Source organism: Lotus japonicus, chromosome 2 (genome assembly GCF_012489685.1).
Source record: "Lotus japonicus ecotype B-129 chromosome 2, LjGifu_v1.2".
Classification (NCBI taxonomy): Eukaryota; Viridiplantae; Streptophyta; class Magnoliopsida; order Fabales; family Fabaceae; genus Lotus; species Lotus japonicus.
Window position 1 is genome coordinate 25389523 of NC_080042.1, and position 21087 is coordinate 25410609.

The window sequence follows — 21087 nt, forward strand, 5'->3', positions numbered from 1 at the left end:
AATTGCGAAAAAAAGGCAAAAGGGGATGCAACACGAAGACTTCCCAGGAGGTCACCCATCCTAGTACTACTCTCGCCCAAGCACACTTAACTGCGGAGTTCTGATGGGATCCGGTGCATTAGTGCTGGTATGATCGCATCCGTAAAGTTATGCGGGTTAAAACATAATATGCGTTAAACTAAGAAATTAAAAAAAAAAATAAGGAATTGCGAAAAAACGGCAAACAAGCGTGCAATTACTTTATTTTTGTCTTCTACTTTGTAGTTCACTTCGTATTCATCCGAGGCTTCTAAGAAATTAAAAAAAAAATAAGGAATTGCGAAAAAACGGCAAAAGGGGATGTAACACGAGGACTTCCCAAGAGGTCACCCATCCTAGTACTACTCTAGCCCAAGCACACTTAACTACGGAGTTCTGATGGGATCCGGTGCATTAGTGCTGGTATGATCGCATCCATAAAGTTTTGCGGGTTAAAACATAATATGCGTTAAACTAAGAAATTAAAAAAAAATAAGGAATTGCGAAAAAACGGCAAACAAGCGTGCAATTACTTTATTTTTGTCTTCAACTTTGTAGTTCACTTCGTATTCATCCGAGGCTTCTAAGAAATTAAAAAAAAAATAAGGAATTGCGAAAAAACGGCAAAAGGGGATGCAACACGAGGACTTCCCAGGAGGTCACCCATCCTAGTACTACTCTCGCCCAAGCAAACTTAACTGCGGAGTTCTGATGGGATCCGGTGCATTAGTGCTGGTATGATCGCATCCGTAAAGTTATGCGGGTTAAAACATAATATGCGTTAAACTAAGAAATTAAAAAAATAAAATAAGGAATTGCGAAAAAACGGCAAACAAGCGTGCAATTACTTTATTTTTGTCTTCAACTTTGTAGTTCACTTCGTATTCATCCGAGGCTTCTAAGGAATTAAAAAAAAAAATAAGGAATTGCGAAAAAACGGCAAAAGGGGATGCAACACGAGGACTTCCAAGGAGGTCACCCATCCTAGTACTACTCTCGCCCAAGCAAACTTAACTGCGGAGTTCTGATGGGATCCGGTGCATTAGTGCTGGCATGATCGCATCCGTAAAGTTATGCGGGTTAAAACATAATATGCGTTAAACTAAGAAATTAAAAAAATAAAATAAGGAATTGCGAAAAAACGGCAAACAAGCGTGCAATTACTTTATTTTTGTCTTCAACTTTGTAGTTCACTTCGTATTCATCCGAGGCTTCTAAGGAATTAAAAAAAAAATAAGGAATTGCGAAAAAACGGCAAAAGGGGATGCAACACGAGGACTTCCAAGGAGGTCACCCATCCTAGTACTACTCTCGCCCAAGCACACTTAACTGCGGAGTTCTGATGGGATCCGGTGCATTAGTGCTGGTATGATCGCATCCGTAAAGTTATGCGGGTTAAAACATAATATGCGTTAAACTAAGAAATTAAAAAAAAAAATAAGGAATTGCGAAAAAACGGCAAACAAGCGTGCAATTACTTTATTTTTGTCTTCTACTTTGTAGTTCACTTCGTATTCATCCGAGGCTTCTAAGAAATTAAAAAAAAAATAAGGAATTGCGAAAAAACGGCAAAAGGGGATGTAACACGAGGACTTCCCAAGAGGTCACCCATCCTAGTACTACTCTAGCCCAAGCACACTTAACTGCGGAGTTCTGATGGGATCCGGTGCATTAGTGCTGGTATGATCGCATCCATAAAGTTTTGCGGGTTAAAACATAATATGCGTTAAACTAAGAAATTAAAAAAAAATAAGGAATTGCGAAAAAACGGCAAACAAGCGTGCAATTACTTTATTTTTGTCTTCAACTTTGTAGTTCACTTCGTATTCATCCGAGGCTTCTAAGAAATTAAAAAAAAAAATAAGGAATTGCGAAAAAACGGCAAAAGGGGATGCAACACGAGGACTTCCCAGGAGGTCACCCATCCTAGTACTACTCTCGCCCAAGCAAACTTAACTGCGGAGTTCTGATGGGATCCGGTGCATTAGTGCTGGTATGATCGCATCCGTAAAGTTATGCGGGTTAAAACATAATATGCGTTAAACTAAGAAATTAAAAAAATAAAATAAGGAATTGCGAAAAAACGGCAAACAAGCGTGCAATTACTTTATTTTTGTCTTCAACTTTGTAGTTCACTTCGTATTCATCCGAGGCTTCTAAGGAATTAAAAAAAAAAAATAAGGAATTGCGAAAAAACGGCAAAAGGGGATGCAACACGAGGACTTCCAAGGAGGTCACCCATCCTAGTACTACTCTCGCCCAAGCACACTTAACTGCGTAGTTCTGATGGGATCCGGTGCATTAGTGCTGGTATGATCGCATCCGTAAAGTTATGCGGGTTAAAACATAATATGCGTTAAACTAAGAAATTAAAAAAAAAATAAGGAATTGCGAAAAAACGGCAAACAAGCGTGCAATTACTTTATTTTTGTCTTCAACTTTGAAGTTCACTTCGTATTCATCCGAGGCTTCTAAGAAATTAAAAAAAAAATAAGGAATTGCGAAAAAACGGCAAAAGGGGATGCAACACGAGGACTTCCCAGGAGGTCACCCATCCTAGTACTACTCTCGCCCAAGCACACTTAACTGCGGAGTTCTGATGGGATCCGGTGCATTAGTGCTGGTATGATCGCATCCGTAAAGTTATGCGGGTTAAAACATAATATGCGTTAAACTAAGAAATTAAAAAAAAAAATAAGGAATTGCGAAAAAACGGCAAACAAGCGTGCAATTACTTTATTTTTGTCTTCAACTTTGTAGTTCACTTCGTATTCATCCGAGGCTTCAAAGGTATTAAAAAAAAATAAGGAATTGCGAAAAAACGGCAAAAGGGGATGCAACACGAGGACTTCCAAGGAGGTCACCCATCCTAGTACTACTCTCGCCCAAGCACACTTGACTGCGGAGTTCTGATGGGATCCGGTGCATTAGTGCTGGTATGATCGCATCCGTAAAGTTATGCGGGTTAAAACATAATATGCGTTAAACTAAGAAATTAAAAAAAAATAAGGAATTGCGAAAAAACGGCAAACAAGCGTGCAATTACTTTATTTTTGTCTTCAACTTTGTAGTTCACTTCGTATTCATCCGAGGCTTCTAAGAAATTAAAAAAAAAATAAGGAATTGCGAAAAAACGGCAAAAGGGGATGCAACACGAGAACTTCCCAGGAGGTCACCCATCCTAGTACTACTCTCGCCCAAGCACACTTAACTGCGGAGTTCTGATGGGATCCGGTGCATTAGTGCTGGTATGATCGCATCCGTAAAGTTATGCGGGTTAAAACATAATATGCGTTAAACTAAGAAATTAAAAAAAAAAATAAGGAATTGCGAAAAAACGGCAAACAAGCGTGCAATTACTTTATTTTTGTCTTCAACTTTGTAGTTCACTTCGTATTCATCCGAGGCTTCAAAGGTATTAAAAAAAAATAAGGAATTGCGAAAAAACGGCAAAAGGGGATGCAACACGAGGACTTCCAAGGAGGTCACCCATCCTAGTACTACTCTCGCCCAAGCACACTTGACTGCGGAGTTCTGATGGGATCCGGTGCATTAGTGCTGGTATGATCGCATCCGTAAAGTTATGCGGGTTAAAACATAATATGCGTTAAACTAAGAAATTAAAAAAAATAAGGAATTGCGAAAAAACGGCAAACAAGCGTGCAATTACTTTATTTTTGTCTTCAACTTTGTAGTTCACTTCGTATTCATCCGAGGCTTCTAAGAAATTAAAAAAAAAATAAGGAATTGCGAAAAAACGGCAAAAGGGGATGCAACACGAGAACTTCCCAGGAGGTCACCCATCCTAGTACTACTCTCGCCCAAGCACACTTAACTGCGGAGTTCTGATGGGATCCGGTGCATTAGTGCTGGTATGATCGCATCCGTAAAGTTATGCGGGTTAAAACATAATATGCGTTAAACTAAGAAATTAAAAAAAAAATAAGGAATTGCGAAAAAACGGCAAACAAGCGTGCAATTACTTTATTTTTGTCTTCAACTTTGTAGTTCACTTCGTATTCATCCGAGGCTTCTAAGGAATTAAAAAAAAAAATAAGGAATTGCGAAAAAACGGCAAAAGGGGATGCAACACGAGGACTTCCAAGGAGGTCACCCATCCTAGTACTACTCTCGCCCAAGCACACTTAACTGCGGAGTTCTGATGGGATCCGGTGCATTAGTGCTGGTATGATCGCATCCGTAAAGTTATGCGGGTTAAAACATAATATGCGTTAAACTAAGAAATTAAAAAAAAATAAGGAATTGCGAAAAAACGGCAAACAAGCGTGCAATTACTTTATTTTTGTCTTCAACTTTGTAGTTCACTTCGTATTCATCCGAGACTTCTAAGAAATTAAAAAAAAAATAAGGAATTGCGAAAAAACGGCAAAAGGGGATACAACACGAGGACTTCCAAGGAGGTCATCCATTCTAGTACTACTCTCGCCCAAGCAAACTTGACTGCGGAGTTCTGATGGGATCCGGTGCATTAGTGCGGGTATGATCGAATCCGTAAAGTTATGCGGGTTAAAACACAATATGCGTTAAATTAAGAAATAAAAAAAAATAAGGAGTTGCGAAAAAACGGCAAAAGAGGATGCAACACGAGGACTTCCCAGGAGGTCACCCATCATAGTACTACTCTCGCCTAAGCACACTTAACAGCGGAGTTCTGATAGAATCCGGTGCATTAGTCCTAGTATGATCGCTTCCGTAAAGTTATGCGGGATAAAACATCATATTCGTTAAACTAAGAAATTAAAAAATAATAATAATTAATTGCGAAAAAAAGGCAAAAGGGGATGCAACACGAGGACTTCCCTGGAGGTCACCCATCCTAGCACTACTCTCGCCCAAGCACACTTCACTGTAGAGTATGATCACATCCGAAAGTTATGCCGGTTAAAACATAATAAGCGTTAAATTAAGTAATTAAAAAAAAAGGAATTGCGAAAAAAAGGCAAAAGGGGAGGTAACACGAGGACTTCCAAGGAAGTCACCCATCCTAGTACTACTCTCGCCCAAGCACACTTTACTGCGAAGTTCTGATTGGATCCGGGGCGTTGGTGCTGGTATGATCGCATACGTAAAGTTATGCGGGTTAAAACACAATATGCGTTAAATTAATAAATTAAAAAAAAAGGAATTGCGAAAAAATGTCAAAAGGGGATACAACACGAGGACTTCCAAGGAGGTCATCCATTCTGGTACTACTCTCGCCCAAGCAAACTTGACTGCGGAGTTCTGATGGGATCCGGTGCATTAGTGCTGGTATGATCGATCCGTAAAGTTATGCGGGTTAAAACACAAAATGCGTTAAATTAAGAAATAAAAAAAAAAAGGAATTGCGAAAAAACGGCATAAGGGGATAAAACACGAGGACTTCCCAGGAGGTCACCCATCATAGTACTACTCTCACCTAAGCACACTTAACTGCGGAGTTCTGATAAAATCCGGTGCATAAGTACTAGTATGATCGCTTCCATAAAGTCATACGGGATAAAACATAATATGCGTTAAACTATGAAATTAAAAAAAAATAATTAATTGCGAAAAAAGGCAAAAGGGGATGCAACACGAAGACTTCCCAGGAGGTCACCCTTCCTAGTACTACTCTCGCCCAAGCACACTTCACTGCAGAGTTCTGATGGGATCCGGTGCATTAGTGCTGGTATGATCGAATCCGTAAAGTTATGCCGGTTAAAACACAATATGCGTTAAATTAAGAAATTGAAGAAAATAAGGAATTGCGAAAAAACGGCAAAAGGGGATGCAACACGAGGTCTTCCCAGGAGGTCAACCATCATAGTACTACTCTCGCCTAAGCACACTTAACTGCGGAGTTCTGATAGAATCCGGTGCATTAGTCCTAGTATGATCGCTTCCGTAAAGTTATGCGGGATAAAACATAATATGAGTTAAACTAAGAAATTAAATAATAATAATAATTAATTGCGAAAAAAAAGGCAAAAGGGGATGCAACACGAGGACTTCCCAGGAGGTCACCCATCCTAATACTACTCTCGCCCAAGCACACTTCTCTGCAGAGTTCTGATGGGATCCGGTGCATTAGTGCAGGTATGATCACATTCGAAAGTTATGCGGGTTAAAACATAATATGCGTAAAACTAAGAAATAAAAAAAAAAGGAATTGCGAAAAAAAGGCAAAAGGGGAAGCAACACGAGGACTTCCTAGGAAGTCACCCATCCTAGTACTACTCTCGCCCAAGCACACTTTACTACGTAGTTTTGATTGGATCCGGTGCGTTGGTAGTGGTTTGATCGCATCCGTAAAGTTATGCGGGATAAACACAATATGCGTTAAATTAATAAATTAAAAAAAAAAAGGAATTGCGATAAAATGGCAAAAGGGGATACAACAAGAGGACTTCCAAGGAGGTCATCCATTCTGGTACTACTCTCGCCCAAGCAAACTTGACTGCGGAGTTCTGATGGGATCCGGTGCATTAGTGCTGGTATGATCAAATCCGTAAAGTTATGCGGGTTAAAACACAATATGCGTTAAATTAAGAAATTAAAAAAAATAAGGAATTGCGAAAAAACGGCAAAACGGGATGCAACACAAGGTCTTCCCAGGAGGTCAACCATCATAGTACTACTCTCGCCTAAGCACACTTAACTGCGGAGTTCTGATAGAATCCGGTGCATTAGTCCTAGTATGATCGCTTCCGTAAAGTTATGCGGGATAAAACATAATATGCGTTAAACTAAGAAATTAAAAAATAATAATAATTAATTGCGAAAAAAATGCAATAGGGGATGCAACACGAGGACTTCCCAGGAGGTCACCCATCCTAGTACTACTCTCGCCCAAGCACACTTCACTGCAGAGTTCAGATGGGATCCGGTGCATTAGTGAAGGTATGATCACATCTGAAAGTTATGCGGGTTAAAACACAATATGCGTTAAATTAATAAATTAAAAAAAAAGGAATTGCGAAAAATGGCAAAAAGGGATACAACACGAGGACTTCGAAGGAGGTCACCCATTCTGGTACTACTCTCGCCCAAGCAAACTTGACTGCGAAGTTCTGATGGGATCCGGTGCATTAGTGTTGGTATGATCGAATCCGTAAAGGTATGCGGGTTAAAACACAATATGCGTTAAATTAAGAAATTAAAAAAATAAGGAATTGCGAAAAAACGGCATAAGGGGATAAAACACGAGGACTTCCCAGGAGGTCACCCATCATAGTACTACTCTCGCCTAAGCACACTTAACTGCGGAGTTTTGTTAGAATCCAGTGCATTAGTCCTAGTATGATCGCTTCCTTAAAGTTATGCGGGATAAAACATCATATTCGTTAAACTAAGAAATTAAAAAATAATAATAATTAATTGCGAAAAAAAGGCAAAAGGGGATGCAACACGAGGACTTCCCTGGAGGTCACCCATCCTAGCACTACTCTCGCCCAAGCACACTTCACTGCAGAGTATGATCACATCCGAAAGTTATGCGGGTTAAAACATAATAAGCGTTAAACTAAGAAATTAAAAAAAAAGGAATTGCGAAAAAAAGGCAAAAGGGGAGGTAACACGAGGACTTCCAAGGAAGTCACCCATCCTAGTACTACTCTCGCCCAAGCACACTTTACTGCGAAGTTCTGATTGGATCCGGTGCGTTGGTGCTGGTATGATCGCATACGTAAAGTTATGCGGGTTAAAACACAATATGCGTTAAATTAATAAATTAAAAAAAAAGGAATTGCGAAAAAATGTCAAAAGGGGATACAACACGAGGACTTCCAAGGAGGTCATCCATTCTGGTACTACTCTCGCCCAAGCAAACTTGACTGCGGAGTTCTGATGGCATCCGGTGCATCAGTGCTGGTATGATCGAACCGTAAAGTTATGCGGGTTAAAACACAATATGCGTTAAATTAAGAAATAAAGAAAAATAAGGAATTGCGAAAAAACGGCATAAGGGGATAAAACACGAGGACTTCCCAGGAGGTCACCCATCATAGTACTACTCTCGCCTAAGCACACTTAACTGCGGAGTTCTGATAAAATCCGGTGCATAAGTACTAGTATCATCGCTTCCGTAAAGTAATGCGGGATAAAACATAATATGCGTTAAACTATGAAATTAAAAAAAAATAATTAATTGCGAAAAAAAGGCAAAAGGGGATGCAACACGAAGACTTCCCAGGAGGTCACCCATCCTAGTACTATTCTCGCCCAAGCACACTTCACTGCAGAGTTCAGATGGGATCCGGTGCATTAGTGCTGGTATGATCGAATCCGTAAAGTTATGCCGGTTAAAACACAATATGCGTTAAATTAAGAAATTAAAGAAAATAAGGAATTGCGAAAAAAAGGCAAAAGGGGATGCAACACGAGGACTTCCCAGGAAGTCACCAATCCTAGTACTACTCTCGCCCAAGCACACTTTACTGCGAAGTTCTGATTGGATCCGGTATATTGGTGCTGGTATGATAGCATCCGTAAAGTTATGTAGGTTAAAACACAATATGCGTTAAATTAAGAAATAAAAAAAAAGGAATTAAGAAAAAATGGCAAAATGGGATACAACACGAGGACTTCCCTGGAGGTCACCCATTCTGGTACTACTCTCGCCCAAGCAAACTTGACTGCGAAGTTCTGATGGGATCCGGTGCATTAGTGCTGGTATGATCGAATCCTTAAAGTTATGCAGGTTAAAACACAATATGCGTTAAATTAAGAAATTAAAAAAAATAAGGAATTGCCAAAAAACGGCAAAAGGGGATGCAACACGAGGACTTCCAAGGAGGTCACCCATCATAGTACTACTCTCGCCTAAGCACACTTAACTGCGAAGTTCTGATAGGATCCGGTGCACAAGTACTAGTATGATCGCTTCCGTAAAGTTATGCGGGATAAAACATAATATGCGTTAAATTAAGAAATTAAAAAAATAAGGAATTGCGAAAAAACAGGAAAAGGGGATGCAACACGAGGACTTCCCTGGAGGTCACCCATCATAGTACTATTCTCGCCTAAGCACACTTAACTGCGGAGTTCTGATAGAATCCGGTGCATAAGTACTAGTATGATCGCTTCCGGAAAGTTATGCGGGATAAAACATAATATGCGTTAAACTAAGAAATTAAAAAAAATAATAATTAATTGCGAAAAAAAGGCAAAAGGGGATGCAACACGAAGACTTCCCAGGAGGTCACCCATCCTAGTACTACTCTCGCCCAAGCACACTTCACTGCAGAGTTCTGATGAGATCCGGTGCATTAGTGCCGGTTTGATCACATCCGAAAGTTATGCGGGTTAAAATATAATATGCGTTAAACTAAGAAATTAAAAAAAAAAAGGAATTGCGAAAAAAAGGCAAAAGGGGATGCAACACGAGGACTTCCCAGGAAGTCACCCATCCAAGTACTACTCTCGCCCAAGCACACTTTTGTGCGAAGTTCTGATTGGATCCGGTGCGTTGGTGCTGGTATGATCGCATCCGTAAAGTTATGCGGGTTAAAACACAATATGCGTTAAATTAAGAAATTAAAAAAAAAGGTGTAATTCAGGTTCCCTCTGATACGATTGTCCTACACGATGCTGGGACAAGAGGTTTGACAATCACTTAACAATAAAACAGAACTTAACAACAAAACAATAACACTCAGAAGTTGTTAACCCAGTTCAGTGAAAACTTTCACCTACGTCTGGAGGGTTTGCACCCAAAGAAAGGAAATCCACTATCTCAAGATTCAGGAATTACAGACACTCATGAACAACTCAGTTCATAGTTAACTTCCTAATCTACCCAGTGTATTTCTACTTAGAATCTCAACCTAAGTATGAGAGCCCCTCTCACTTTCTCTCAATCACTGCCACAGTGATTGGTAAACACAATGAACAATCAGAGTTTTAATGTAATCAAACAACACAGAACCCTTCTTTGCTTTATAGAATCAGTGAGCAAAGAGGATTCACAAATAACAAGAACGAAGCACAATAACTAATCCTAAAACACTCGATCTCTCTCTATCAGCTTCGGTCGTCTTCACGTTTTAGGTCTTCATCCTTTTATAGACTTCAGCAGCGGTAGCATGGGCTTTAGGGTTAGCACGGGCTGAAGAAACAGATATCAATAACAGCAATTCAAAAACACAATCTTGATAGATTCGGTTTCTTATTGCACAAGTAATGATAGAAACCAATCTTTTAGCAAAGATTGTTTCAACAAATAACAACCCAACAATTAAAACCCTTCTAAAATAATTACTTGCTCCTCAAGTAACTCAAAACATATCTTCAACAAATCTTCAGAAGGCCCATAACAGAAACAAAAGCTGAGGACTGATGTCCTAGCCTCACGAGGTCAGATGCCACAGCATCTGCTTCGACAATCGGTTGTTTTGACAAAATGCATGGCAACATGTTCCAACAATCTCCCCCTTTGTCAAATTTTGTCTAAAACAACTCACAATCAGAGAGAATAAAAAACTAGAGAGACAATTCTCCCCCTTAGTCAGAGCTCCCCCTCAAACTGATGCATCTACACAACCAACTACCATACTTCAGAAGACATAGTCGGAACAAAAACATTTTAACATCACAAACACACAACCAGAGATACAATCAGTCTCAGCACATGATGACACCAAAACAGATCAGCTTGAACATCATCGTATCAGAAATACTACCATCAGAAGCTGGCAGCACATACCCAGAAATACAACTAACAGAAAAACTGCTCATCAGAAGCACCGTCAGAAATACTGCTCATCAGAAGTAACATTTCAGAAAACAAACATAGCCATCGTCTTGAACTTGTCTTCAGACCAGAGCTAACACTATCAGAACACACATATCACAGTAGAAACAGAAGCAACTTCACCTAACTTCTGAGAACATGAACATCTGAACCAAAACAAACTTCTGATCTGCGAACATCTGAACAGAACCAACTTCTGAACTACTAACTTCTGATCATAAACAACTTCTGAACCACAAGCTTCTGAACATAAACATCTGAAAAACTCTTCACTAACTTCTGAAACCTCAAAACAGCTGAAAACATCTGAAAACACTGTTCACACACTTCTGAAATTTCAAAACAGCTGAAACATAGATCTTCACTTAAACATCTGAACATAAAACACATGCATACTACTCCCCCTTTTTAGCACAAATTTGCAAAGGGTGCACGAATACAGCAGAAACAAAACAAACTAGTCTTCAGAACTGGAGTCCTTTCCTGATCCTTCTGCACTTTCCTCTGCACACCCTTCAGATCCTTCCTCCTCTTCATTACTCACATTCGGAGCAGCAGCACTTTGTTCACCATCTTGACGTTTTTCTTCTTGTAGCTTGAGTAGCAACGCATCAACTTTGAGCTTCCTGGCAGTGCTCACCCTGATTGTCTCCTGCAAAGCCTTGGAAACCTCCAGTAATTCAGCAATGATGGCCTTAGCGTCAGATTCAGTCACAGGAGGAGCATATGTTCTGCTGGTTGGTAAGGCAATGTCTAGAACATGTGGCTCCATAAACAAACGGTGATCCAAAGTGATTGGAACTCCACGAGACATAGCCACATCATCTGCCCTCAGAATCTGAGGATGTTGCTTTAAGATTATCTCAGTAAGAAGTGAAGGAAATGAAACAGGCAGCTTCACAGCACAAGTATCAGCATGCTTCAATGTCTGCTCAAACACAAAAGTTCCAAAGTCAAAAGCCATAGACTTGCCAATCCTATAGATCAATTTGGCAAGCGTTGCAGAAACACCAGAAGTATGTTGAGTAGGAACCCAATTCACAGCACCAATCCGGTTAAGAATAGCATACTTCACACTCAGATTTCCAGTAGACAACAACTTCTTGCAGGGCCACTTCTTCACATGACCGGCAGTAAGCTCCTTGGCAACATCATCCATGGACACTTCTTCATCAACAAATTCAATAGCACTTCGTCCAAGTGCTTGATTGATCACAGCAGGTGAAAACAATACACATTCAGCCCGTACATAGACTTTTCTGAACTCTGCACTATCAGGAAGTCCCACATCAACAGAGAGATTCACCAGGAACTCTCTCACAAGCTTCTCATAGCACCTTCCAACATTCTGAATAGTCTTCATCAGACCTGCTTTCTCAATAAGTGCAATAACATCTCTGCATTCAAGAACATCAGAACCAACATCCCTTTCCTTGGCCATTCTCCTCTTGCAAACAAACTTCCACTTCTGAACATTCTCTTCTAAGTGGAAAGACACTCTATCAATAGGGACAGCAGGAACATTCTGAGGAACACGCTTACCAGAAAACTTCTTTTTATCAGAAGATCGAATGTCCTGAACACCGACTTCAACATCTGACTCAGAGTCTTCAACTTCAACTGGAATCTTCCTCTGCTTCTTCTCAGTGGGAGCCTTTGCTTCCTTTTGCTTTCCCTTACTCTTCACACTGGCCTGTCTGGATTTCTTTGATGGAGTAGGAGTGATTTCAGGAGAAGAAATCCTTCTTTTCTTCTTCATTCTCGTAGCAACACTATCAGCAAAAGTCTCAGTCAGAGGAACATCATCAGAAGCATCATCAGAGATGTTCTGAACAGAGGCTGGATCAGCATCCTTCGAAGCGGATGAAACAGAGATATTAGGCGTGGTAGCATCGCCTGGATTTTCATGAGAAGTGGAATCCTTTCCAGGAGTTTCTTGAGCAGAACTTTCCTTAGACCCAGTTGTCTCAACATCAGCCACAACATCAGGCACAACATCAGGAGGCGATTTCACTGGAGAATCTTCATCATTGATTTCTTCTTCGTCAGGAACATCCTCAAGGATAGGAACATTCGGAGCTTTGCTATTCTTGACCTGTGATTTGTAGACCTTACACGTTGGGTTTCTTGATCGCATCTTCTTGGAGGCTTTCTTGGACACAGAAGACGGTTGAGAAGGATCACTCTTCAAACCCATACACTTGACTCCTTTAGCAGTTCTTTCAATCTTGGCCTTGACAGATTCCTTCTTTCCTGAACTTTGAGACATGACGAATCGAGAGGAAATACAAGCAAAGTACAGAACAATGAAACAGATTTGCAAATCAGAGATGATGAGTCTTGAAGAAGATAGATGCACAAGCGGTTGAGAGAACACAATTTGCCCGTTGGAGGTAGTTATAGGAAATGTGAACCATGAAGTAACTTTCTCTCTGCTGATGTCACAACGGCTGTTAATGATGACCAAGAATAAACTAGCCGTTGACACACTAGGGCACGCTAATTGCTATGCATCAGAAAGACAAATCCCTAGACTTCCTCTTAATTTTTCAAAAGTGATAGCATCAAGGGGTTTTGTGAAAATATCAGCCAACTGCTTGTCAGTTGTCACATGATCCAAATTAACAATTTTCTCCTCCACCAAGTCTCTAATAAAATGATGTCTAATGTCAATATGCTTGGTCCTGCTATGCTGTATGGGATTCTTGGAAATATTGATTGCACTGAGATTGTCGCAGTACAATGTCATGACATCCTGTTCAACATCATACTCCTTCAACATTTGCTTCATCCACATGAGTTGAGTACAACTACTTCCAGCTGCAATATACTCAGCTTCAGCTGTAGACAATGAGACACAATTCTGCTTCTTGCTAAACCATGAAATCAGATTATTCCCTAGGAAGAAACATCCACCAGATGTGCTCTTTCTATCATCTGCACTACCGGCCCAATCTGCATCACAGAAACCAACTAAAGAAGAATTTGTATCATGAGTATAGAGAATACCATAGTCACTCGTGCCATTGATGTACTTGATAATTCTCTTGACTTGTAGCAGATGACTAGCCTTAGGAGCTGCTTGATATCTTGCACATACACCAACTGCAAAGGTGATATCTGGTCTGCTAGCAGTGAGATACAACAAGCTTCCAATCATGCTTCTATAGAGACTTTGATCAACATCTTCCCCCTGCTCATCCTTGGAAAGTTTGATGTGTGTAGCAGCAGGAGTTCTCTTGTGACCAGCCTTTTCAAGGCCAAACTTCTTGACTAACCCTTTAGCATACTTACTCTGTGATATGAACATAGAATCCTCCATTTGTTTGACTTGTAGTCCTAGAAAATAGTTCAATTCACCAACTAGACTCATCTCAAATTCAGATTTCATTTGTCGAACGAAGTGCTCCACCATTGAGTTCGACATTCCTCCAAAGACAATGTCATCCACATAAATCTGTGCTATCATGAGCTTACCTTTGTCATTCTTCACAAACAGCGTTTTATCAATTCCACCCTTACTGTACTCATTGCTTACAAGAAATTCAGTTAACCTTTCATACCAAGCCCTAGGTGCTTGCTTCAAACCATACAAGGCCTTCCTCAACTTGTACACATGATCTGGATGATGCGGATCTGTAAATCCTTTAGGTTGTTCAACATAGACTTCTTCATTCAAATAACCATTCAGAAAAGCACTCTTCACATCCATCTGATAAAGTCTGAACTTCAAGAGACAAGCAACACCTAACAAGAGTCTTATAGATTCCAGTCTAGCTACTGGAGAAAAGGTCTCATCAAAATCAACTCCTTCTATCTGAGTATATCCTTGAGCAACAAGCCTTGCTTTATTCCTTGTGACTGTTCCAGTTTCATCTGATTTGTTCTTGAAGATCCACTTAGTGCCAATGATGTTTACTTCTTCAGGTCTAGGCACTAACTCCCACACTTCATTTCTCCTGAACTGCTCTAGCTCTTCATGCATAGCATTTATCCAGTATTCATCAGTGAGAGCTTCATTAACATTCTTGGGTTCTATCTTAGAGATGAAACAACTGTGAACAATTATACTTCTGGATCTGGTAGTCACCCCTTCTTGAAGATTACCAATAATGTTTTCTTGAGGATGATTCTTCTGAACCCTGATTGATGGAGCTTTGTTTGATGTGATATCTTTGTCTTCCTTTTCATCAGCACTTGCTTCTGACTCATTGTCGAGGGCTGTTGCTGGAGCATCGGCTGGAACATCAGCACCATCATCATCTTCATTCAGATCTGCTTCTTCCTTCTTGCTTGGTTCATCATCCACAGTCACATTCACAGATTCCATCATGGTCCTTGTGCGAGAGTTAAAAACTCTATAAGCTTTGCTGTTCATAGAATACCCCATGAAAATTCCTTCATCACTTCTAGGATCAAGCTTCCTCTTAGGATCACGATCTGCAAGGATATAACATTTACTTCCAAATATGTGAAAGTATTTTACAGATGGCTTTCTACCTTTCCATAGCTCATACTGTGTAGAGGATGTCCCTGCCCTGATGGTGACTCTATTATGTATGTAACAGGCAGTACTCATAGCTTCAGCCCAGAACTGGTGTGGAATCTTCTTAGCATGTAACATTACTCTAGCTGATTCCTGGAGAGTTCTATTTTTCCTTTCAACAATTCCATTCTGCTGTGGAGTGATGGGGGCAGAAAATTCATGGCTAATACCTTCAGTTCCACAGAACTCCAAGAATTTTGAATTCTCAAACTCTCTTCCATGATCACTTCTGATTCTTACAATCACACAGTCCTTCTCATTCTGAAGTCTCAAACATAGATTCTTGAATATTTCAAAAGTCTCTGATTTTTCTCTCAAAAATTCAACCCATGTATACCTTGAAAAATCATCTACACAGACAAACACATACCTTTTTCCTCCCAAGCTTTCAACCTGCATGGGACCCATGAGATCCATGTGAAGCAATTCCAGAACCTTCGTCGTGGTCTGATGCTGGAGCATCTTGTGTGGCACCTTAGTTTGCTTACCAATCTGACATTCTCCACATAGCTTTCCTTCTCCCAAGCTCAAATTGGGCAATCCCCTTATTGCTTCATCAGCAATGATCTTTTGCATGCTCCTGTAGTTGAGATGTCCTAGTCTTTGATGCCATACATTCACCTCATCTTCTTTAGTTAACAAACATCTGGAAACATGAGCTTTTTCTTCTGATGTCCACATGTGACAGTTGTCCTTTGATCTGACTCCTCTCATCACAACTCTCTCATCGTCAGTGGTCACAACACATTCTATCTTATTGAACTTCACATCATACCCTTGATCACACAGTTGACTTATGCTGATTAGATTGGCAGTTAAACCATTTACAAGTAACACATTGTTCAAATTAGGAGATTCTGTGCTGACAAGCTTTCCTACTCCCTTGATCTTTCCTTTAGCTCCATCTCCAAAAGTAACATAGTTGGTGGAGTGACTTCTGATGTCTTGCAAGAAGCTCTTGTTTCCTGTCATGTGCTTTGAGCAGCCACTATCAAAATACCAATCTTCCTTAGATGATGCTCTGAAAGACGTGTAGGCTACCTGACATCTGACTTCACCCTTGGGCTTCCATTGCTTCCTCATCTGAACAGGCTTTTTATCATGCATCTGAGGATAACCATATAACCTGTAACAGTAGGGCTTTATATGACCATTCTTACCACAGTAGTGACACTTCCAAGGTACAGTTTTGTCAAGCTTAAGCTGGGGTTTCACATGTAGAGGTACATGTCGAGGCACTGAATCTGGCAACTGATAATCTCTGGGCTTCTTGAATTCAGTTTGTTTTGCAGCAGACACAAATTTCTTCGAACCTTTCTGATTTTCTTTGTTTGTTGTTCTATAGTTAAAACCAATTCCCTTCAAACTCCCTCCTTGCTTGCTAGTTTCTTTCAGAATTTCATCAAGTATATCAGAACCACTGTTCAACATTCTAACAGATTTATGAGTGGCTTCAAGTTTTCTTGTCAGAATTGTCACTTCCTCTTGAAGTCCTGCATTAATCAACATTAGGTTAGCTTTTTCCATAACATCAGCATTATTAAACTTACTTTGCCATTTCTCCAGATCTTCCTTCAGCTTAGTGCTGAGCTCTTTCAACCGTTCATTCTGAGACACAAGTTGGTCTATCTCACTTTGCTTTTCTCTTACAAGTTTGCATGCTTCTTCCCACTTGTTGTGTAGCAGCTTGTAAGTTTCAGCCAATTCCTCATCAGAGATGTCTTCATCACTTGTCTCAGACTCACAGATAGTTCCAGAGAAGGCATTGACTTTGTTAGCAGATATCTCCTCCTCATCTTCAGTGTCTTCATCTGACCAAGTTACCATCATACCTTTCTTTTGCTTCTTTAGATAAGTGGCACATTCAGACCTGATGTGACCATATCCTTCACATTCATGACATTGAACTCCTTTGTTCTGAACAGGTCTTTCTTCTTCCTTGGTCTTCCTCTGAGAATTTGAAAACTTGGGTTTGTCATCGAACTTCATGTTCTGAGCATTAGGTCTGGTTCTTTTGTCAATTTTCCTCAAAGCCCTGTTGAATTTTTTTGCTAGCATAGCCAGAGCCTCAGAAAAGTTTTCACCCTCACAGTCTTCATCATCACCTTCATCAGTGTTAGACACAAAAGCAATACTCTTATTCTTCTTCTCAGATTTTCCACTCAGTTTCAACTCAAATGTCTGCAAGGAGCCAATAAGTTCATCAACCTTCATGTTCTCAATGTCTTGAGCCTCCTCAATTGCAGTGACTTTCATAGCAAACTTTCTAGGAAGAGATCTCAGGATCTTCCTTACAAGCTTCTCATCTGACATAGGTTCTCCCAAAGCAAATGAAGCATTAGACAAGTCACGGACACGCATGTGGAATTCTGAAATAGTCTCTTCTTCAGTCATCATCAGATTTTCAAATTGAGTAGTAAGCATCTGAAGCCTTGACATCCTCACTCGAGTAGTTCCTTCATGTGCAGTTTTCAGAATTTCCCAAGCATCCTTTGCCACAGTACACGTATTGATCAGCCTAAACATATTCTTGTGAACTCCATTAAAAATAGCATTTAGAGCCTTTGAATTTCCAAGTGCAGCTTCATCTTCAACACTGGTCCATTCTTCTTCAGGTTTTTCAACAACAGTAGTAGAGGTGCCTTCAACCTCAGCCTTAGTGGGGTGCTTCCAACCCTTGACAATAGCTTTCCAAGTCTTGTTGTCAATCGATTTGAGAAAGGCTGTCATGCGAACCTTCCAATAGTCATAGTTAGTACCATCCAGAATGGGTGGCCTATTGACTGATCCTCCCTCCTTGTTATCCATGAGAACTTGAATAAACTCCCTGGAGCTCACCCAACCAGAACAGGGTGCCTGCTCTGATGCCAATTGTAATTCAGGTTCCCTCTGATACGATTGTCCTACACGATCCTGGGACAAGAGGTTTGACAATCACTTAACAATAAAACAGAACTTAACAACAAAACAATAACACTCAGAAGTTGTTAACCCAGTTCAGTGAAAACTTTCACCTACGTCTGGAGGGTTTGCACCCAAAGAAAGGAAATCCACTATCTCAAGATTCAGGAATTACAGACACTCATGAACAACTCAGTTCATAGTTAACTTCCTAATCTACCCAGTGTATTTCTACTTAGAATCTCAACCTAAGTATGAGAGCCCCTCTCACTTTCTCTCAATCACTGCCACAGTGATTGGTAAACACAATGAACAATCAGAGTTTGAATGTAATCAAACAACACAGAACCCTTCTTTGCTTTATAGAATCAGTGAGCAAAGAGGATTCACAAATAACAAGAACGAAGCACAATAACTAATCCTAAAACACTCGATCTCTCTCTATCAGCTTCGGTCGTCTTCACGTTTTAGGTCTTCATCCTTTTATAGACTTCAGCAGCGGTAGCATGGGCTTTAGGGTTAGCACGGGCTGAAGAAACAGATATCAATAACAGCAATTCAAAAACACAATCTTGATAGATTCGGTTTCTTATTGCACAAGTAATGATAGAAACCAATCTTTTAGCAAAGATTGTTTCAACAAATAACAACCCAACAATTAAAACCCTTCTAAAATAATTACTTGCTCCTCAAGTAACTCAAAACATATCTTCAACAAATCTTAAGAAGGCCCATAACAGAAACACAAGCTGAGGACTGATGTCCTAGCCTCACGAGGTTAGATGCCACATCATCTGCTTCGACAATCGGTTGTTTTGACAAAATGCATGGCAACATGTTCCAACAAAAGGAATTGAGAAAAAATGGCAAAATGGGATACAACACGAGGACTTCCCAGGAGGTCACCCATTCTGGTACTACTCTCGCCCAAGCAAACTTGACTGCGAAGTTCTGATGGGATCCGGTGCATTAGTGCTGGTATGATCGAATCCGTAAAGTTATGCGGGTTAAAACACAATATGCGTTAAATTAAGAAATTAAAAAAAATAAGGAAATGCGAAAAAACGGCAAAAGGGGATGCAACACGAGGACTTCCAAGGAGGTCACCCATCATAGTACTACTCTCGCCTAAGCACACTTAACTGCGGAGTTCTGATAGAATCCGGTGCACAAGTACTAGTATGATCGCTTCCGTAAAGTTTTGCGGGATAAAACATAATATGCGTTAAATTAAGAAATTAAAAAAAATAAGGAATTACGAAAAAACGGCAAAAGGGGATGCAACACGAGGACTTCCTAGGAGGTCACCCATCATAGTACTACTCTCGCCTAAGCACACTTAACTGCGGAGTTTTGATAGAATCCGGTGCATAAGTTCTACTATGATCGTTTCCGTAAAGTTATGCGGGATAAAACATAATATGTGTTAAACTAAGAAATTAAAAAAAAATAATAATTAATTGCGAAGAAAAGGCAAAAGGGGATGCAACACGAAGACTTCCCAGGAGGTTGTAAGGCCCGAGTTTTTAAGTTTATGCTAAGTGAATAAACTTCTTATTCACGATTAGGGTTGATGTAATGTGAAGGGAAACCTGAACGAAAGTTTATTAAATGAAATATATTTATGAAGGAGAAAGTTCAGGAAAAGTTCAAGGATTGCATTATGATCGATAAAAGTTATAGCACGAACGTTTTACGCTTAAACCTAGGTCAGAAACCCTAGTATATAGCTAATTTTCACTTTTAGGCACGACGGAAGTTAATTCCAAAAATCTTCAGAGAAATGTTAGAACTTCTCTTTTTCCATATATCACAATCGTTTCGAGGCGAAACTCTAGGATCTACGAACGTCCGATTCCAATCATCGGAAGTTTGCCGAAACCGAATCCCTGGTATTTCAAAACCCTAGAATTTCTCGACGATGAAGACTTTTTCTATTCAGAGCTTCAAATGAATATTCTACACGCGTACACCCATTTCTCTTGATGATTTCAATCTTTCTTCAGAAGGAAGTTTTCCATTCCGACATCCGATGCAAAAAGCAACTTATCGGGTAAAATAGTTTTATACCGACTATGCTTTAGTTGCCAAAAATACAAAGAGACCTCATTTTAGTTTTGGAATTCTTTCGCCAAAACATATCTATTAATTCACGGAGAATGACGCCGGAAAAATCAGATTCGCGAAACTTTCATTTTCCCGCGAATTTCCAACCTTTATATATAGCAAAGAAAGGAAGAAAAACTCAAATTTTCCTCCATTTTCTCTCCTCAAACCCGCGGCCAAGAACAAGGAAGAAGGAAGAAGAATTTTGTTCATCGCTTGCTTGATCGTTGATCCGTTAGTTGCTACTTCAAGGCTTCGAGGTATAGTCGCTAATCCTTACCTCTGATCGCTTTTTCCATAGCTTTTCTGTAGACTTTTCTGAGCTGATAGTTTATGGGTTTTTGCAAAACTATCCTGAATCTTTCATTTATGATTCTAAACCTCTTCCTTATGCGCCCAAGATCACTTCTGCCGGGTTAGATTTTCCGTTATGTCGCCGGAATTCCGCCGGAATCAATTTGAACCTAAAATACCCATTTTTGGAGTTTTTGGTGTAAAGCTTCAACCTTTAGGCTGAAAACTATCGCCTTAGCTTAGTGCTAGTAGGATTAGTTGTCATAAACGTCGTTGGTGACGTCCCTGCAAAATTTGGTTTTTGGGATTTCAGTTTTGAAAATCCTAAGTTAAAAATCATGACCAAAATACCCCTGCGACAGTTTTTGATCCGATAATTTTTCCGAGTTCAGAATAACCTTAGTTACGGCTAATGATAGCATAGGAACCAAGTTTGATCGAAGAAAAATCGAGTCTCCTAATTACCTAAAGTGGCCGAGCCTATAGGGGA

At 40.0% G+C, this 21087-nt stretch overlaps 34 non-coding genes and 7 pseudogenes across 34 annotated transcripts; all 41 read right to left on the bottom strand.

Moving 5' to 3' along the window:
- Positions 1–22: 22 nt before the first annotated feature.
- LOC130742033 (5S ribosomal RNA) lies at positions 23–141 on the bottom strand. The gene has a single exon (XR_009020899.1). It is a non-coding gene; the product is annotated as a 5S ribosomal RNA (ribosomal RNA).
- Positions 142–336: 195 nt separating this feature from the next.
- On the bottom strand, positions 337–455 carry LOC130742118 (5S ribosomal RNA). The gene has a single exon (XR_009020984.1). It is a non-coding gene; the product is annotated as a 5S ribosomal RNA (ribosomal RNA).
- A 193-nt stretch (positions 456–648) lies between these two features.
- Positions 649–767, bottom strand: LOC130742063 (5S ribosomal RNA). The gene has a single exon (XR_009020930.1). It is a non-coding gene; the product is annotated as a 5S ribosomal RNA (ribosomal RNA).
- Positions 768–964: 197 nt separating this feature from the next.
- On the bottom strand, positions 965–1083 carry LOC130742129 (5S ribosomal RNA). The gene has a single exon (XR_009020995.1). It is a non-coding gene; the product is annotated as a 5S ribosomal RNA (ribosomal RNA).
- A 196-nt stretch (positions 1084–1279) lies between these two features.
- Positions 1280–1398, bottom strand: LOC130742037 (5S ribosomal RNA). Its single transcript, XR_009020904.1, has one exon. It is a non-coding gene; the product is annotated as a 5S ribosomal RNA (ribosomal RNA).
- Positions 1399–1593: 195 nt separating this feature from the next.
- Positions 1594–1712, bottom strand: LOC130742115 (5S ribosomal RNA). The gene has a single exon (XR_009020982.1). It is a non-coding gene; the product is annotated as a 5S ribosomal RNA (ribosomal RNA).
- Positions 1713–1906: 194 nt separating this feature from the next.
- LOC130742064 (5S ribosomal RNA) lies at positions 1907–2025 on the bottom strand. Its single transcript, XR_009020932.1, has one exon. It is a non-coding gene; the product is annotated as a 5S ribosomal RNA (ribosomal RNA).
- A 198-nt stretch (positions 2026–2223) lies between these two features.
- LOC130742122 (5S ribosomal RNA) lies at positions 2224–2342 on the bottom strand. Its single transcript, XR_009020988.1, has one exon. It is a non-coding gene; the product is annotated as a 5S ribosomal RNA (ribosomal RNA).
- Positions 2343–2536: 194 nt separating this feature from the next.
- On the bottom strand, positions 2537–2655 carry LOC130742017 (5S ribosomal RNA). The gene has a single exon (XR_009020882.1). It is a non-coding gene; the product is annotated as a 5S ribosomal RNA (ribosomal RNA).
- Positions 2656–2849: 194 nt separating this feature from the next.
- LOC130742073 (5S ribosomal RNA) lies at positions 2850–2968 on the bottom strand. Its single transcript, XR_009020941.1, has one exon. It is a non-coding gene; the product is annotated as a 5S ribosomal RNA (ribosomal RNA).
- Positions 2969–3161: 193 nt separating this feature from the next.
- On the bottom strand, positions 3162–3280 carry LOC130741469 (5S ribosomal RNA). Its single transcript, XR_009020366.1, has one exon. It is a non-coding gene; the product is annotated as a 5S ribosomal RNA (ribosomal RNA).
- A 194-nt stretch (positions 3281–3474) lies between these two features.
- Positions 3475–3593, bottom strand: LOC130742074 (5S ribosomal RNA). Its single transcript, XR_009020942.1, has one exon. It is a non-coding gene; the product is annotated as a 5S ribosomal RNA (ribosomal RNA).
- Positions 3594–3785: 192 nt separating this feature from the next.
- LOC130741877 (5S ribosomal RNA) lies at positions 3786–3904 on the bottom strand. The gene has a single exon (XR_009020750.1). It is a non-coding gene; the product is annotated as a 5S ribosomal RNA (ribosomal RNA).
- Positions 3905–4099: 195 nt separating this feature from the next.
- LOC130742038 (5S ribosomal RNA) lies at positions 4100–4218 on the bottom strand. Its single transcript, XR_009020905.1, has one exon. It is a non-coding gene; the product is annotated as a 5S ribosomal RNA (ribosomal RNA).
- Positions 4219–4411: 193 nt separating this feature from the next.
- On the bottom strand, positions 4412–4530 carry LOC130742185 (5S ribosomal RNA). The gene has a single exon (XR_009021048.1). It is a non-coding gene; the product is annotated as a 5S ribosomal RNA (ribosomal RNA).
- Positions 4531–4612: 82 nt separating this feature from the next.
- Positions 4613–4731, bottom strand: LOC130742174 (5S ribosomal RNA). The gene has a single exon (XR_009021038.1). It is a non-coding gene; the product is annotated as a 5S ribosomal RNA (ribosomal RNA).
- A 254-nt stretch (positions 4732–4985) lies between these two features.
- On the bottom strand, positions 4986–5104 carry LOC130742205 (5S ribosomal RNA; annotated as a pseudogene).
- Positions 5105–5184: 80 nt separating this feature from the next.
- LOC130742197 (5S ribosomal RNA) lies at positions 5185–5302 on the bottom strand. The gene has a single exon (XR_009021059.1). It is a non-coding gene; the product is annotated as a 5S ribosomal RNA (ribosomal RNA).
- Positions 5303–5383: 81 nt separating this feature from the next.
- On the bottom strand, positions 5384–5502 carry LOC130742200 (5S ribosomal RNA; annotated as a pseudogene).
- Positions 5503–5584: 82 nt separating this feature from the next.
- Positions 5585–5703, bottom strand: LOC130742168 (5S ribosomal RNA). Its single transcript, XR_009021032.1, has one exon. It is a non-coding gene; the product is annotated as a 5S ribosomal RNA (ribosomal RNA).
- Positions 5704–5785: 82 nt separating this feature from the next.
- LOC130742170 (5S ribosomal RNA) lies at positions 5786–5904 on the bottom strand. Its single transcript, XR_009021034.1, has one exon. It is a non-coding gene; the product is annotated as a 5S ribosomal RNA (ribosomal RNA).
- Positions 5905–5991: 87 nt separating this feature from the next.
- LOC130742167 (5S ribosomal RNA) lies at positions 5992–6110 on the bottom strand. Its single transcript, XR_009021031.1, has one exon. It is a non-coding gene; the product is annotated as a 5S ribosomal RNA (ribosomal RNA).
- A 79-nt stretch (positions 6111–6189) lies between these two features.
- LOC130742213 (5S ribosomal RNA) lies at positions 6190–6308 on the bottom strand (annotated as a pseudogene).
- An 81-nt stretch (positions 6309–6389) lies between these two features.
- Positions 6390–6508, bottom strand: LOC130742194 (5S ribosomal RNA). The gene has a single exon (XR_009021057.1). It is a non-coding gene; the product is annotated as a 5S ribosomal RNA (ribosomal RNA).
- Positions 6509–6590: 82 nt separating this feature from the next.
- Positions 6591–6709, bottom strand: LOC130742176 (5S ribosomal RNA). Its single transcript, XR_009021040.1, has one exon. It is a non-coding gene; the product is annotated as a 5S ribosomal RNA (ribosomal RNA).
- Positions 6710–6795: 86 nt separating this feature from the next.
- Positions 6796–6914, bottom strand: LOC130742166 (5S ribosomal RNA). Its single transcript, XR_009021030.1, has one exon. It is a non-coding gene; the product is annotated as a 5S ribosomal RNA (ribosomal RNA).
- Positions 6915–6992: 78 nt separating this feature from the next.
- On the bottom strand, positions 6993–7111 carry LOC130742202 (5S ribosomal RNA; annotated as a pseudogene).
- An 81-nt stretch (positions 7112–7192) lies between these two features.
- Positions 7193–7311, bottom strand: LOC130742204 (5S ribosomal RNA; annotated as a pseudogene).
- A 254-nt stretch (positions 7312–7565) lies between these two features.
- On the bottom strand, positions 7566–7684 carry LOC130742199 (5S ribosomal RNA). The gene has a single exon (XR_009021061.1). It is a non-coding gene; the product is annotated as a 5S ribosomal RNA (ribosomal RNA).
- Positions 7685–7764: 80 nt separating this feature from the next.
- On the bottom strand, positions 7765–7883 carry LOC130742208 (5S ribosomal RNA; annotated as a pseudogene).
- An 81-nt stretch (positions 7884–7964) lies between these two features.
- LOC130742198 (5S ribosomal RNA) lies at positions 7965–8083 on the bottom strand. Its single transcript, XR_009021060.1, has one exon. It is a non-coding gene; the product is annotated as a 5S ribosomal RNA (ribosomal RNA).
- An 83-nt stretch (positions 8084–8166) lies between these two features.
- Positions 8167–8285, bottom strand: LOC130742165 (5S ribosomal RNA). The gene has a single exon (XR_009021029.1). It is a non-coding gene; the product is annotated as a 5S ribosomal RNA (ribosomal RNA).
- Positions 8286–8367: 82 nt separating this feature from the next.
- Positions 8368–8486, bottom strand: LOC130742188 (5S ribosomal RNA). Its single transcript, XR_009021051.1, has one exon. It is a non-coding gene; the product is annotated as a 5S ribosomal RNA (ribosomal RNA).
- Positions 8487–8565: 79 nt separating this feature from the next.
- On the bottom strand, positions 8566–8684 carry LOC130742175 (5S ribosomal RNA). The gene has a single exon (XR_009021039.1). It is a non-coding gene; the product is annotated as a 5S ribosomal RNA (ribosomal RNA).
- An 82-nt stretch (positions 8685–8766) lies between these two features.
- Positions 8767–8885, bottom strand: LOC130742181 (5S ribosomal RNA). Its single transcript, XR_009021044.1, has one exon. It is a non-coding gene; the product is annotated as a 5S ribosomal RNA (ribosomal RNA).
- An 81-nt stretch (positions 8886–8966) lies between these two features.
- On the bottom strand, positions 8967–9085 carry LOC130742173 (5S ribosomal RNA). The gene has a single exon (XR_009021037.1). It is a non-coding gene; the product is annotated as a 5S ribosomal RNA (ribosomal RNA).
- An 85-nt stretch (positions 9086–9170) lies between these two features.
- On the bottom strand, positions 9171–9289 carry LOC130742159 (5S ribosomal RNA). The gene has a single exon (XR_009021023.1). It is a non-coding gene; the product is annotated as a 5S ribosomal RNA (ribosomal RNA).
- An 81-nt stretch (positions 9290–9370) lies between these two features.
- Positions 9371–9489, bottom strand: LOC130742190 (5S ribosomal RNA). The gene has a single exon (XR_009021053.1). It is a non-coding gene; the product is annotated as a 5S ribosomal RNA (ribosomal RNA).
- A 9581-nt stretch (positions 9490–19070) lies between these two features.
- Positions 19071–19189, bottom strand: LOC130742169 (5S ribosomal RNA). The gene has a single exon (XR_009021033.1). It is a non-coding gene; the product is annotated as a 5S ribosomal RNA (ribosomal RNA).
- An 82-nt stretch (positions 19190–19271) lies between these two features.
- Positions 19272–19390, bottom strand: LOC130742178 (5S ribosomal RNA). The gene has a single exon (XR_009021042.1). It is a non-coding gene; the product is annotated as a 5S ribosomal RNA (ribosomal RNA).
- Positions 19391–19472: 82 nt separating this feature from the next.
- LOC130742203 (5S ribosomal RNA) lies at positions 19473–19591 on the bottom strand (annotated as a pseudogene).
- Between the last annotated feature and the right edge of the window lie 1496 nt (positions 19592–21087).